Raw genomic sequence first — 14,100 nt, forward strand, 5'->3', positions numbered from 1 at the left:
GAGAGAGAGAGAGAGAAGAAAAAAATTAAAAGAGGAAATGAAAAGAGAGAGAGAATAAAAAAAGGAAAAAAGAGGGGAGAGAGAGAGAGAGAGAGAAGAAGAAGAAGAAAAAGAAAAAGAAAGAGGAGAAGAGGGAGAGAGAGAGGGGAAGAGGAAAGAGAAATGTCTTTTTTAAATTAAACCTTTTTTTATGAGAGAGAGAGAGAGAGAAGAAATATATAATTTGAGAGAGAGAGAAAGTGAGAAAGAGGAGAAATGGATTGTTGAGGGAAGTTGCCATGCTACCAACTTTGCTTACCACTTTGCAACAAAGCTGTCGTGAAACGCCCTAGCATTCTACGGAATGCTAGTCTTTACTAATAGTCAATAGAAGTAGGGGGGAGGGGGGGGGGGGGGGGGGGGATATACATGTGTTAGCACTATATGCCCTCCCAGACTCGCATTGTAGAGCCCGCCATGTGTCAGCTTGCAAGCATGCACACCCTTCCTCCTACGTCTATCCTATGAGGCTACAAGAGCTTCTTTCCATCCATCCCATAGGTAGAATGGTGAATTGAGAAGTTTGAGAGACTATAAACTGAATGGTTGCATGCCCTTCTTCCATGTTTCGTTAGTCTATCTCAAACGAGTGTAGCCATAGCAAAAACAACAATATTAGAAAATCGTAATAAAAGAATTGGAGGCTTTATATATTACATTAACCTTACCTCCATCTATGTGCGAGTGTGGCAATAGTGAAAATCAAAATATTTAAAATCGCAACACTAAAACTTGAAGAATCTACGAGCATCAATACTATTTGTATATGTGTGTTATTATCATGCTTATTTATATACATATTGAAAGTCACAAATTGAATAAAACTCCCATTTTCAATTGAATATGAAAATCAAAATATTGAAAATCGAGGGATTTTGGAGCATATATAATTTGCATGTATACATGCGTCAATAATATATTTTTTAAAAAAATTAATAATATAGATAAATAAATTCTTAATAAATGTATATAGATAATTTTCTAATAATATATCTAAATAAAAACATACATAAATACACTATTATATATTAAATATAAGTAAAAATGTATATAAATATGTTATTATATAAGTATATGCATATAATAATAATAATAATAATAATAATAATAATAATAATACTAATAATGGTAATATACATAATAAGTCATCAATGAATATATTGATAATTTATTAATAATATATCTAATCATTTATTACATATTACATATTTTATATATATATATATATATATATATATATATATATATATATATATATATATATATATATATATATATATATATATATATATATAATGTGTGTGTGTGTGTGTATGTATGTATATAATACTAAATATTATGTAATATTAATATATTACTTCATCATTTATTATTAAATACTATGTTAATATTATAAAATTATTTAAATAACTATTAAATATTATATTACTATTATTAAATTTTATTTTTATATATTTTTTATATATTAAACATACAATAATCTAGTATAGTCTAGTCTACATTCATATTATTAACGCAAGGTCAAGGAGAGTAGCCACATGGTGCACTCTCACCCCCTCCCATGCTTGCCGTGCTTAGTGTCACATGGCACATGACCCCAATCCCCACGTGTTTGCCCACCGATATTTGATGACTTGACCCCTCCATCTACTTGTGCATCAGATGATCATGACCCCTCCACATTTGCCCTCTCACATAAAGTCCTTGCACACATCCTGCCCATCCTTACTCCTAATCCATGGATCACTATCCATTATACCTCTAACTCAGCTCTGAACTCCTCTTGATCGCATAGCCTTGCAGGCTATAGAGTGCCCACCAGGGTAAAGGGGCCAATTATTGCGAAATAGGTGCCAATCTCATGAAACATATCTTGGACACTAGTAGAGACTAGTCATAAAACGTTTTGTGGTTGATAATGACACAGAAGCTCATGAGGGCTTGTTGGTTTATGGGAAACATGGCTACATCCATTGTGTGTGATTGAGGGTTCAAACCCCTTTTTCATTATTGGACCTACCATGTCTATTCTTGGGCAGTCGTTAGTTGCTATTTGGAAGGCTAATTTTTTTGAATGTGATTTCTTTTTCAATCTCACAAACATTGCTAATGTCCATCGTGCAAGTAGAAATTGATTTTTCTACTTCCCCTTCACGTCATGAACAGATCTGGAGCAAAAGGCCGATAGATTTTGCATCATTTGATGAAAGCATCATGCATTAGCTTAAGTGTTCTACACTGGCCCCTTTACCTTATTGGCTCTCTCTCTCTCTCTCTCTCTCTCTCTCTCTCTCTCTCTCTCTCTCTCTCTCTCTCTCTCTCTCTCTCTCTCTCTCTCTCTCTCTCTCTACCAATACATCCCCCCTCCCCCGACGAGTTGGCAACCATGGTGATGATGCACGATTAAGTAGTTGTGCACGTTCAATTGTTCATCAACTAGTACTATGCACCCCATCCCCATGGTGATAGTGCACATTCATGGCCTTCATTCATGCATCCCCTAATAATGTGTGTGTGTGTGTGTGTGTGTGTGTGTGAGAGAGAGAGAGAGAGAGAGAGAGAGAACTCATGAGAAGGATGGCTAATTTGCTCTGGGAAATTGACCAATGGTTTGATAAGGAGAAAGGTATAAAGGTAGTGGGCAAGATCTTATGTGGATAATAAAATGATGGAGGCTTCGGTTTTCTTTGGCAACATAGATTTTTTGCATAGCATAAAAATATATATCGTATGCATTTTCAACATTTTTCTCAAATGTGTTGTGTGCCTATTTAATGGCTTCATATACAACATAATGTGACATTCTATGAACCATTATGTTGCCACCACTTCTCTAGAAATCACCTCTATGTGTGTATATATGCACATTCATGGGGAGAGAGGTGCAAATCTCTCTCTCTCATAAAATACATTAAAATCAATTTTAATAATTTCTTAATATATTTTAAATTCATAATGGTGATTAATATATGTTTACTAATAGTTAAGCAAAGAGGGGGGGGAGAGATGTGGCACATGCAAAGGGGCACCACATGCTGCTACTCGAGGAGTGCACCTACTGAACATGGGAGCCACCCCCCTAGATCTCGGCATTGTCACTTGTCACACCACGTGGAAGAGAGAGAGATTTTTATGGGAGACACAAAGAGAGAGAGAGAGAGAGAGAGAGAGAGAGAGAGAGAGAGAGAGAGAGAGAGAGAGAGATTTTGCATATCACTGTTGCCCATGTGGAAGAGAGAGATTCTACAAAGAGAGAGAGAGAAAGAGATTTTAGTCACCCATTGCCACATGCCCATGCCTAGCACTAGTCACCACATAGAGGAGAGAGATATTATATGGAGAGAGAGAGAGAGAGAGAGAGACTGATTTTGCATGTGTCATCACCCACATGGAAGAGAGAGGCAGAGATTTCACGACAGGAGAGAGAGATTTTACAAAGAAAGAGAAATAGATTTTATGTTGAGGAAAGGAAAAAGGGATCTTGAAATTCAGGACAAGTTTGTTTTTCATTTTTAGGGCCCGACTACATGATGGGGGAGAGAAAGAGAGAGAATCATGCCCACATGGAGAGAGAGAGAGAGAGAGAGAGAGAGAGAGAGAGAGAGATTTTACCAAGACATATATACATACACATAGACACACTGATGCACATAATATACATTTACACACACACACACACACAGAGTTAATATATGCATATCCCGCATGCAACCTCGCTTGACTTCATGCCCACCCAAGTGACTTCAATAACCTAACCCATCTGTGACTTCAACTTCGCATCCACATGCCTTTGACCATGTATTATATAAGTATATGAATTGACTTGTTAATGTGTGTGTGTGTGTGTGTATAAAATACGCACGCACACAAACATGCATTAATGACAAGCCAACTCGTCAAAGGTCGAGCAAAAGCATGAAATGTTCAAACGACAAGCGATGGGTTTTATAAATTTTTTGAAAAACTTTAAACAGGTGATGGGCTAGTGAACCTCTTCTACTACACAAGCAATGGATCATGCCCGCCTTCAAGGTCAAGTCATGCTGATTGAACCGTAATGTGAAGGGTAAAGGTATGATGTATGGTCAGACACTCCGATTAATTCACTTTGTGCAGTGCAATTTAGATACTCGCCGCACTTTGGTGTGTGTAAAATATTCGTGCCTGTTGTTTTGGTGTGAGTACAGGCGCGCATGCAAGAGCGCAACCTGCAACTTTTCTGCTTTTTTCTGTTTGTTTTCGGGTGCGCCGCTTTCTTTTTGAGTTGGTGAGATACGATGCTGCTTTGGAAGTACGCAGATCATCATATCTCCTCCCGTTGAATATCCGGGCACTTTGGCGTTTGCCTGTCTGCGCGCCAAGGCTACCGACCCAACATCCACACAATGTCGACCACCCATCGTCGCTTAATTAATAGCCATCTCTCTCTCTCTCTCTCTCTCTCTCTCTGTTTTGCTTGCATGCTCCCATGGACCTTAGTACCTTAATTAGGACTTTGACTGCTGACTGGTTTCCACTCCCCAATACCCCCTCACAACAGCCTCAAGTGTCCACCTTCCTTTGCCTATTACCTTAAGACCTTAATGTAGCTCAAGTGGCCTTTGTCGACCACCCTTCCATACTTGGTACAACATATACCAAGTCGCTTGTGCTTTCTTTAGCCATGGGGACCCTCCCTAGCCTAGCTTGAAGCATCAATGTACGTTTCCCAGCAAAAGCCTCAAATATTTGGCCCCATGCAAAATTCTTACTTAATATCATGCTTTTGGACCAAGTACGAATAAGAGGGCGTTTCCACGATGCGTTTGTGAGCTCGAAAGTGCCAAAGGCCTCTGAAACTATCTCCTTTCCATGGTGAGATCCATAAGCAATCCCACAATAATAGGGAACTCCAATCTTGCTTGTAATTTTGCAAAAGTTATGAAACAAGTAGGATAGTTTTACCCTCATCACCTACCATAGAAAGTAATTGACTTTTCTAGCTTCACTCTCTCACTCCTACCACATACATATCACTCATCAAACTAGTCACCCTTGTTGTCCTTAACTTTGTGTTGTGTGTTAGAAACTTTCATTCCCTTTTCAAATTCATAGTGGGAAAACCCTAGAATTTGTCTTTAACATATTTCCATATCCCTTGATATAGTTTTAAATGTTGAGTATTTCTATAATCTTCTCTCTCTTTTATTCATTGTCATGACTAGCTTGTAACATATACTATAGTGCTAGTGTTTAAGAAAATTTCAAGGCTAGTAAACTTAATGATTGGATCACTTACCTTGTGTCCAAGTCAGATAAATTTATTTTGACTATGCCTTTCGTTTCATAGCATCAACTTGAGGCTCCAATGAAGGCTTTTGCTACTAGTCATTGAACATTGGAGAATGATTTAGTGCTTTTACAAGTTTAAGAGTCTAAGCTAGTCTATTGAAATATATATCATTCTATATTAATTGATTACAAGTAGAAAATATATTAAATTAAAGGTCCATTATAGGATTCACTAAAGCATTTTAAGTCCATTAAAGGAGTGACTTAATCATTTTAAGTATATAGATTCAAGCTGTAAGTTTGTGGATCCAAATCATTAATAAAAGATCATGGTAGCTTCTTTTTTCATTTACATGCATTGTAAGCCTGCAAGTTGTAGTTTTTACTTGAGGTGCCTTCAAGTCTAGGCTACACATTTCTCTTGAGGTGGAGGATACTCACTTAACAATATGTAGGCATACCATGTGGTTTCAAAAGAAAGGGGTTTTAAAAACTCCACTTTTAATTATGCATGTTTTACATATAGAATGATATGTTTTAAATAGGGTAATCACAAGTGAAATGTAGAAACATAAAGTTTATTTACAAAAGACTAAAAAATGAGGGATTTTTTAAGTATATGCCAATGAAAGTGATATCATGGTTTACAGTAATAAATCTTCAAGTAAAGACTACAAGATATGGTGCTTACCTTTAACTTTCCTCGACATTGTACAAGATATGGTAAAAACTACAAGATAGGGTAGCCTACAAGCTCCGCACTTGGTCTACATGCAACAAAGGTAAGATTAGAACTTGTATCATATTCCTGGATTATGTTAAGTGAAGCTTAGGGATTGTTAGGCCTTTCATATGTGAATTTAGGTATACATAAAAGGATCATTGCTTCACAATAATGCATCTCTGCATAGCCTACACCTTAATTGCCTTAATGTATTGAGATGAAGTTATCAAAATTTTATGCTTGAATAAGTACATGTACATATGTAAGAAAAGTTATAGGCTTTGGATTCATATGTTTAACCGTAGCCCACATACTTGAAGCTTTGTTCAAATCCATCTACATGGAGCATGGAAGAGTGTACTCTTGTATAAACATTTGCATTGTAACTAGAATTTAGCACCAGCTCAAAATCATTGCTTGTAATTGACAAGTCTAAATATTAAGAACTAAAAGTTCTGACCCTCATCAAAACCTTTGCTATTTCTTATTCCCTTATGTTCATGTAAGGAACTCAAAATTATTTTAGGTGTCTAAGTGGGTTCAACAAAATAATTTTCACAACCATTTTGTACACATTTCTCACATACAAAAGCATGCTATTTAAAGGAGGCATCCATAGGTCAAATGATGAAAGTTATCATATTTGATTTAGAGGAGTCAATAAATTATTGTATCTTCTCCATATATCCTAGAATGGAAAAATGGCAAGGTGCTTAAAATGCTAATTATGCTTGGTTTTTTAATGCTCACATCCATTGTGCTATTTAGTTTCTTGATTGTTGAATTGATTTGGCATAAAGTGTGCTTTATCATCCTTTTCTCTCAACAAGGTTAACAATACACTAAATATTATATTTTATATATGGGTATATACAGACACACATGTGTGTGTTTGTGTGATACATGCATACATATATACACACGGTATTGGTCTCACTAACTTGGAGAGGCAATATGGGAGGAAATATAGATTGGTTGTGCTTGAGAAGCTTCCATCTAATGGTTTGACATAGTATATTAAGATTAATTACTAGCTTGATGTTATGAGGCTCACATTCTTGGTATGTTTCCGTCTAATGGTTTGAAATAGTATATTAAGATTAGTAGCTTGATGTTATGAAGCTCACATTCTTGGTATGTTTCTTTTGGTACAAGATGGTACTAGGGAACCATTACGAGGGGTTGAGATTTTGCAAAAGAGATTTGTGATGGCTCCCATTTGTTGAGTAGTATTGTTTAGATAGGATACTTAGCTTTCTTTTAGTATTTCTTTGTTCATTACATTGCCATTATATTTGGATAAAAAATTACGTAGCATATATTTTTTATGCTTAATATAATTTATATCTTTAATCTCATTGGTTGTGATTTATACTTCATTTTTGTTAATTGAATATCTTCGTGGTGGAGTTATTATTAGTGGTATATATTTATTAAATCCTACAATGCATCTTAAAGCCACATTCATGTCAGATGGGTAGTAGCCAAAAAAGTAAGCAAACCCACTAACATTAACTTAGGTTGTCAAAAAAATGGTTACTAGAAAACTCTTGCTAGAAAATAGCCTGATATAGAATAGCTTGCTAGAAAGTAGTTGCCAATGGTTTAATTCTTGCTTGATATTCATGAGATCAAGGTTACAAACCCTTTGAAGTTCTCTTTGTTATTTTCATAAATTTTTTATCTCTTCCTAAAATCTTTAATATTTAAACCTTAACTTTTACAAGTTTACCTTTTTATTTTGAATCCCCTTTCAAAATCCCTTTTCAAGTTTATAATTTTTTTCTTACACCTCCCTTATAAAAATTCTTCTTTTATTTTTTAATAATCGAATATTAGGAATTTCAATATGGTATTTTGTTTGTGGAAGTCTAAATCTCTTTTAGAAAAGTAAAATTTTAATGCGATAGTTTGTTTCTAGATGCCTACCTCTTCCAAATAATTTAGGTAGAAATGAAAAAACTCGAGGAAATATTAAAGAGAAATCTTTTAAGGGGTTTGAACAAATGAACACATAGGTATATGATGAATATTTAAACGATTAGGCCATATGCTATGCATCTATAATGAATGCTACCTCTAACTTGTTCACTTCATTTTTTAGGTCAGTGTGCCAATTTTTCAACAGCCTTACATGGTTAACCCAATTTTTGGCAAGTTGGGTATGGGGGATTGGGTTTACTTTTGCAAAAAGTAGTAATTGTAATTTTTTGCATGCTTAAGGTGCACTTTCAACTATTCATCCCAACTCTTGAGAAAGACCTTGTGGGAAATAGTCTCGAAGGTAGTAGGGGTTTGTAGTGGGGTCATGGACCTCAACTCCTTTTTATTTTTATTCTCTTTATCAAGCATCACTATAAGTTAGAATTTACTAGTAAAAAATAATGAAATGTCCATTGAAATTTTACCGAATTTTGCATCAATATGACTATCACTACAAATGTTGCTAGTAATGACTCTTAAAGTGATGGTCATAAAATTTTATTAATGCCAATCCAAGAAACAAACACTTATTTTGATGTAAAGGAATGACCAATCTAGATCATGGCTAGTCATGTATTAACATAGTAATAAGCATTGATATGTCATACATTAGTACTAGTGCTTTCTTTTATGGTTGATTTTCAATGTTTCTAAAATACTTTTGATTTTAGTATTATTTAGCTGTATAGAGTCACTAGGATTCCAAGATATATTTTGTGACAACGTTTAGCTTTAAAGGGGGATAAAAGGGAGTATTGGAAAGATACATTTGTAATTGGGATCATGGTAAATAGGGCCTAGGGTCCCTAGGTATTTATGCTATATGAGATTAGACCCTACATATATTTATGCTATAAGAGGTTATGGCGTCATCATTCCAAAATTTAAAGTGGATACGAATTTTTCCACCGTTTATCATACATGTTTTACAAATATTAAGGAGGTAATAAAAAAATATGGTGTTAGAATTTTTGGCACTTACTAGTGATTATAAAGTGTAGAGAGTACAGACACATTATCTGACATGTCATATAGTAAGCCCTCTTGAGCGTTTAGGTTTTCAAAGTGTTAAACACTAAAACAAATATTGGCTTACTGGCGACCGGGGTCAATAATGATATTTGTTTAAGGTTACCCATGACCATGGCCCATAACGATCATTGTTTATGCTGGTGTACTCAAAAGAAGGCGTTATGCTTATGTAAAGTGGAAGCTATACTACAAAGTACAAGACGGTATAACGGGAAATCATTGGATGAATGTTATAGTAAGGTTAGTGATGTCTATGTCTGTTGGTCGTATGTTAAATCTCACGTCATGAAGGTGGTTGAGAGAGAGAGAGAGAGAGAGAGAGAGAGAGAGAGAGAGAGAGAGCGAATGAGAGCGAGTCTAAGTGAGTACAGGTTGGAGAAATGTGCAGGAAAAGAGGGAAGACAGTGGGCGATCCTGCAGCCGATTGGGAACAGTCCCTTACAACATGTTATAAACAACAACAAAGCCTGTAACGGGGATTCATCACAAAACCATGTGAAGGTGAGTTGATTTTTTGAAAGAATCTAGCAGTAATTTTTTAAAATGCTGGAACGGCGAAAAACATTTTGAGCACGAGGGGGCACAAGAACACACAGACAGACAAAGCGCACATGAGCCGTGAGGCTATAAATATTAGCATCATCAGCTCCGAGCGGGGTGATTCTGGCAGAACACACACACACAAACACACACACACACACACTCTCTCTCTCTCTCTCGCTCTGCGTCTGTGCAATCCAAGGCAGCACCATCATGATGAACCTCAGCAAACAGAAGCTGCATTTCATGAGCCACATCATGACCCAAAAAGAAGTCGACCTATCCCACTTCATGTATTACGCCGTCATAATTCCTCCTGCGTCTCTTCTTCTCTTCGCAGCGGCTGCCAAGCTAGCCGTGGCCGTTAACTACCAGCTAACATTGGAGGAGGATCGGTTATTGCAGCTGCCCGCTTTCCTCATTGCCTTCCTTTGCAGTGTCAGCAGCCGCAGCTCCACCATCATCTCAGGCTTCCTCACGCCAACCCACTCCTTCCTCCTCGCCAACTCCATCGTCCTCGTCATCCTCCTCACCAGCTGCTGCTCCTCCTCCACCTCAGCGGCTCTTGCCTCCGCCTCCGCCGGCGCCAAGTCACCCACACGGAGGTCCACGTCGTCTGCTGGGGCTGAGCTGGCTGGCGCAGCAGCAGGCGCTCCTCATCACGAGGAGGATTCTAAATTCAGCGAGGGAAACCTGGAGATGAGGACGAAGAAGAAAAAGGCCGCACTATCGTCCCTAGCACGTAAACACGTCCATCAGGCGGCAGTTACAGTTAGCACGGCCACACTACTCAAGAAGCAATTACCGGGCTCTAATCATCACGGCTCAGCTGAGAAATCACTTACTCGGGATTATACTAGTGTTGTGAAGATCAGGCCGCAGGAGATTAAGCCGCCGCCATCATCATCATCATCCATGGTTATGCAGGTCCCGTCACATGATCAGAAGAGCACCAACCCTTACACTATTTCTGCAGCCGCCGAATCCCAATCAAGCAGATCTCGGAATTTTACTTCCATGGTGCGAAGTAAATCACAAACCCACATTGCATCGACTGCACGTTCTCATCCTGATCATCCTTCTACTTATCGTCCCTCTATTTCTCAATTACCAAAAGCTTCGGCTAATTCTTCCCCTCTTAGCCTGCGTCGATCTGTTACAGTCGACTCTGCCCTGTCTAATCCCTGCAGCAGTTACCATCGTCACCATGGAATGACCATCGCTCGACCAACGGAGCGCCCCGTCGACAGCCTCGATGATGAGGCCCTCAACCAGCGATTTACAGATTTCATCAACCGCAGGTTTGCCGAGATGAAAAGAGAATCCTTAGCCTGTTAATTACAATGGCAGTTTCGCCAATTATATTGAACCCGGCAGCATAATTCATTAGTGTAGGCTCTAGAATATAGAAACAACCGAATATATAAGTAAAGACCTTGTGGTATTACACATTTTTTTCCAAATGTGAAAGGCCTGAACTCTCTTTGTGCGTACAGCTCACTTTACTGATTGGAAAAGTGAGGGATTCCTCTCTGTAATCAGTACTGCCCTCTACTTGAAAGAAGACTCTTACATCCGGACGAACTAGAGTAGTGATATTATTATATCCTCTCAAGGCATGCTTTGTGATGCCCATGACATATCCATAATCCATGTACAGGCTTGCACAAAAAACTCTAAATCAATACCTATACAGCAAAATGGATGGAAACTAGTAAAATTATCTTATTTTCTAGTTAAAACTCGGAAAATTTGTGCCTAATAATTTTACTACATAAGAAATAGGAGAAATTTACATATAACTGGTAAATTCGTCGATTGATCTATATAGTATACTTCGTTTATAAGTAAAACGGAGTCTTTTTAATAGATAGATTAATTTACCATACAATGAAGCCATTGTAGCTAGTAAATAGACTTTTTTTCTATATAAATTGGCAAAGTCTAATATTATTCTAATAAACTAATTCTTTTCAATATAGCTATGATTTATCTATTAAGCAGATTTCATTCCTACAAAACACTTACTCTACTAGTAAATAGGTTGTCTTTAGCATATACTTTCTCTTGTCTTTCTAGTAGCAATACTTAAGAATATAATAAATTATCATTTGTAAATTTTGTGAATAGAAATTTTCGTTGCTGCTTGGGAGATATAAGATTGAAAATAATGCATGAGTATGAATATGCATAATAAATGTGTCAGAGAGTGAACTAAAGAGAGAGAAAGAGAAGAGAGAAGACTACAAAAGAGGGAGAAAGACTGCAGGAAGAGAGAGAAAAAGAGTGACGAGGAGAGAGAAAGACTAGATTTGGAGAGAGAAAGACAGGAAAGAGAGAGAAGCCATGGAAGTTGTGAGCACGATGGGAGAGAAGGACAGTAATTGTATTAATGTGTCAAAAGATGTGAAAAATTAAATGTCCTCTCCTTTTATACCAATGTCAATGTGACATGGCATAATATCAATATTATTTTACACTAAGTCCTTATTCCCAGCTTCTTACAATCCATCCCTTTCCAAAAGTTTTTGTCCTCAAAAACAAATCTGAAAGACTAGAAAAGGATGGATAGAACAGAGTACTACTCTGTATTTATAGCTTTACAAATGGAAAAATGAATGAAGTATGACCAACCATATGGACTAAAATTAAGAATAAGAGTAGGTCTCAGCTATATACATGATCTGGAATATTTCAAAAGTATATGGAACTATAAAATCTTCAACAGATAATCTCAAAATGAAGTAGATAGCTTGCTGTGTAAACAGACCCTGCTGGACCAAATCTGCCATAACTTCTAGTAGAACTGTCCAAATGAGGCATGCCATACATCAAAATGGAGCTCTTGAAGAGTACTTTAAGCCCATGTAGATAGGTTAATTCTAAAAATTAGGCACGATAAAAACTGTTCTAAAACAACGTGCTGTCTTCATCTTGTCTGCATCATCACTAGCTCCATAATCAATAGGCTTCAGTCACACCAATGTATCCCTTAAGAAAGAAAACTCATCCAATATAGAATCCAGCCTCCAAGATGCTTTCTCAGGTGGTAAACCTCTCCATTTGATCAAATATTCCACGATAGAACGAGATCGAAGATTCTTCTCACGCTGACTTATAACAGCCTCTGGGATGTACTGAATAAGACCTTCTTCATCAATAGGTGGCAGCTCATCAACTATATCCATTGGATCACCATAAAAAGGCTTGATCTGACTAACATGGAAGACATTGTGAATCTTTGTGGAAGAGAGAAGCTCTAATCTGTATGCCAAGTCTCCAATTGGCTTAAGGATCCGGTAAGGGCCATAAAACCTGTGGGCAAGCTTATTACTAGATCCATCTTTTAATGTAGAGTACCTGGACTTGGGCACCTTCAGTAAGACTAACTCTCCTTCTTGGAACTCTAAAGGCCGCCTCTTCCCATCAGCATACATCTTCATTTGGTCTTGAGCTTTCCTAAGATTCATCTTGCATTGCTGAAGAAGGGTCTGCATTCTTTCTAACTCTTCCTTCCCATGAGGATTAATCCTTTCATTAAAGATGACTGTGGATAAGGGCACCTTGTAACCATACAAAGCCTGGAATGGTGAAACTCCAATATTAGCGTGGGTAGAATTGTTATAAGCAAACTCAGCCAAGTGTAACCAAGAATCCCATGAAGTTTGGACATCATAGCAGAAATGGCGAAGATAAGTCTCCAACCATTTATTGACTCTTTTTGTCTGTCCATCAGTTTGTGGATGATAGGCCGTAGATAGAGCCAATTTAGTGCCAATAGATGTAAATACCGCTTGCTAAAAGTTACTCATAAACTTTGAGTCTCTATCATGAACAATCACCTACTGTAATCCATGTAGTCTAAAAATATACTCCATAAACTGATTCGCCACTTGAGAGGGAGTAAATTGAATCTTGGTTGGAATAAAATGGGCTGCCTTGGTGAGTCTATCTACCACCATATATATACTATTCCATCCCTTCTTGGTAGTAGGCAAGCCAGTAGAAATCCATAGTAATATGAGTCCATTTACATGTAGGAATAGGTAATGGCTGTAACAAACCTCCTCGCTTATGGGTGTTGTCCTTATTCTGCTGACAAGGCATACACTTCATGACAAAGTCCTTGACATCTTTCCACAGTCCTTTCCAATAGAAACTTTTGCTAATCCTGTCATAGGTCTTGAAAACTCCTAAATGTCCAGCTAAAAGTGAAGAATGTAGTTCCTCCATAATTTTCCGTGTAAAAGAAGAGGTAGAAGGAATAACAATCTTGCCTTTTAACCAAATAAGGCCATTTTTGAACTGATAATGCGAGTTTTCTTCCATAAGACCTTGTTGTAATTTCTGAAAAATATGGTTGAATTCTTCATTCAAAAGATAAGCCTCCTGTAATTCTTCAATCCAATCATTATGCAATTCAGCCATAGCTGAAACTTTGCAAGCCCACATACGAGAAAGAGAATCAGCCACTATATTGTCTTTGCCCCTCGTATGAGTGATGTCAAAAT

Source organism: Lygodium microphyllum, chromosome 25 (assembly GCF_053477565.2).
Source record: "Lygodium microphyllum isolate KBCC chromosome 25, Lygodium_microphyllum_v1.1.10, whole genome shotgun sequence".
In the NCBI taxonomy this organism is placed as follows: domain Eukaryota; kingdom Viridiplantae; phylum Streptophyta; class Polypodiopsida; order Schizaeales; family Lygodiaceae; genus Lygodium; species Lygodium microphyllum.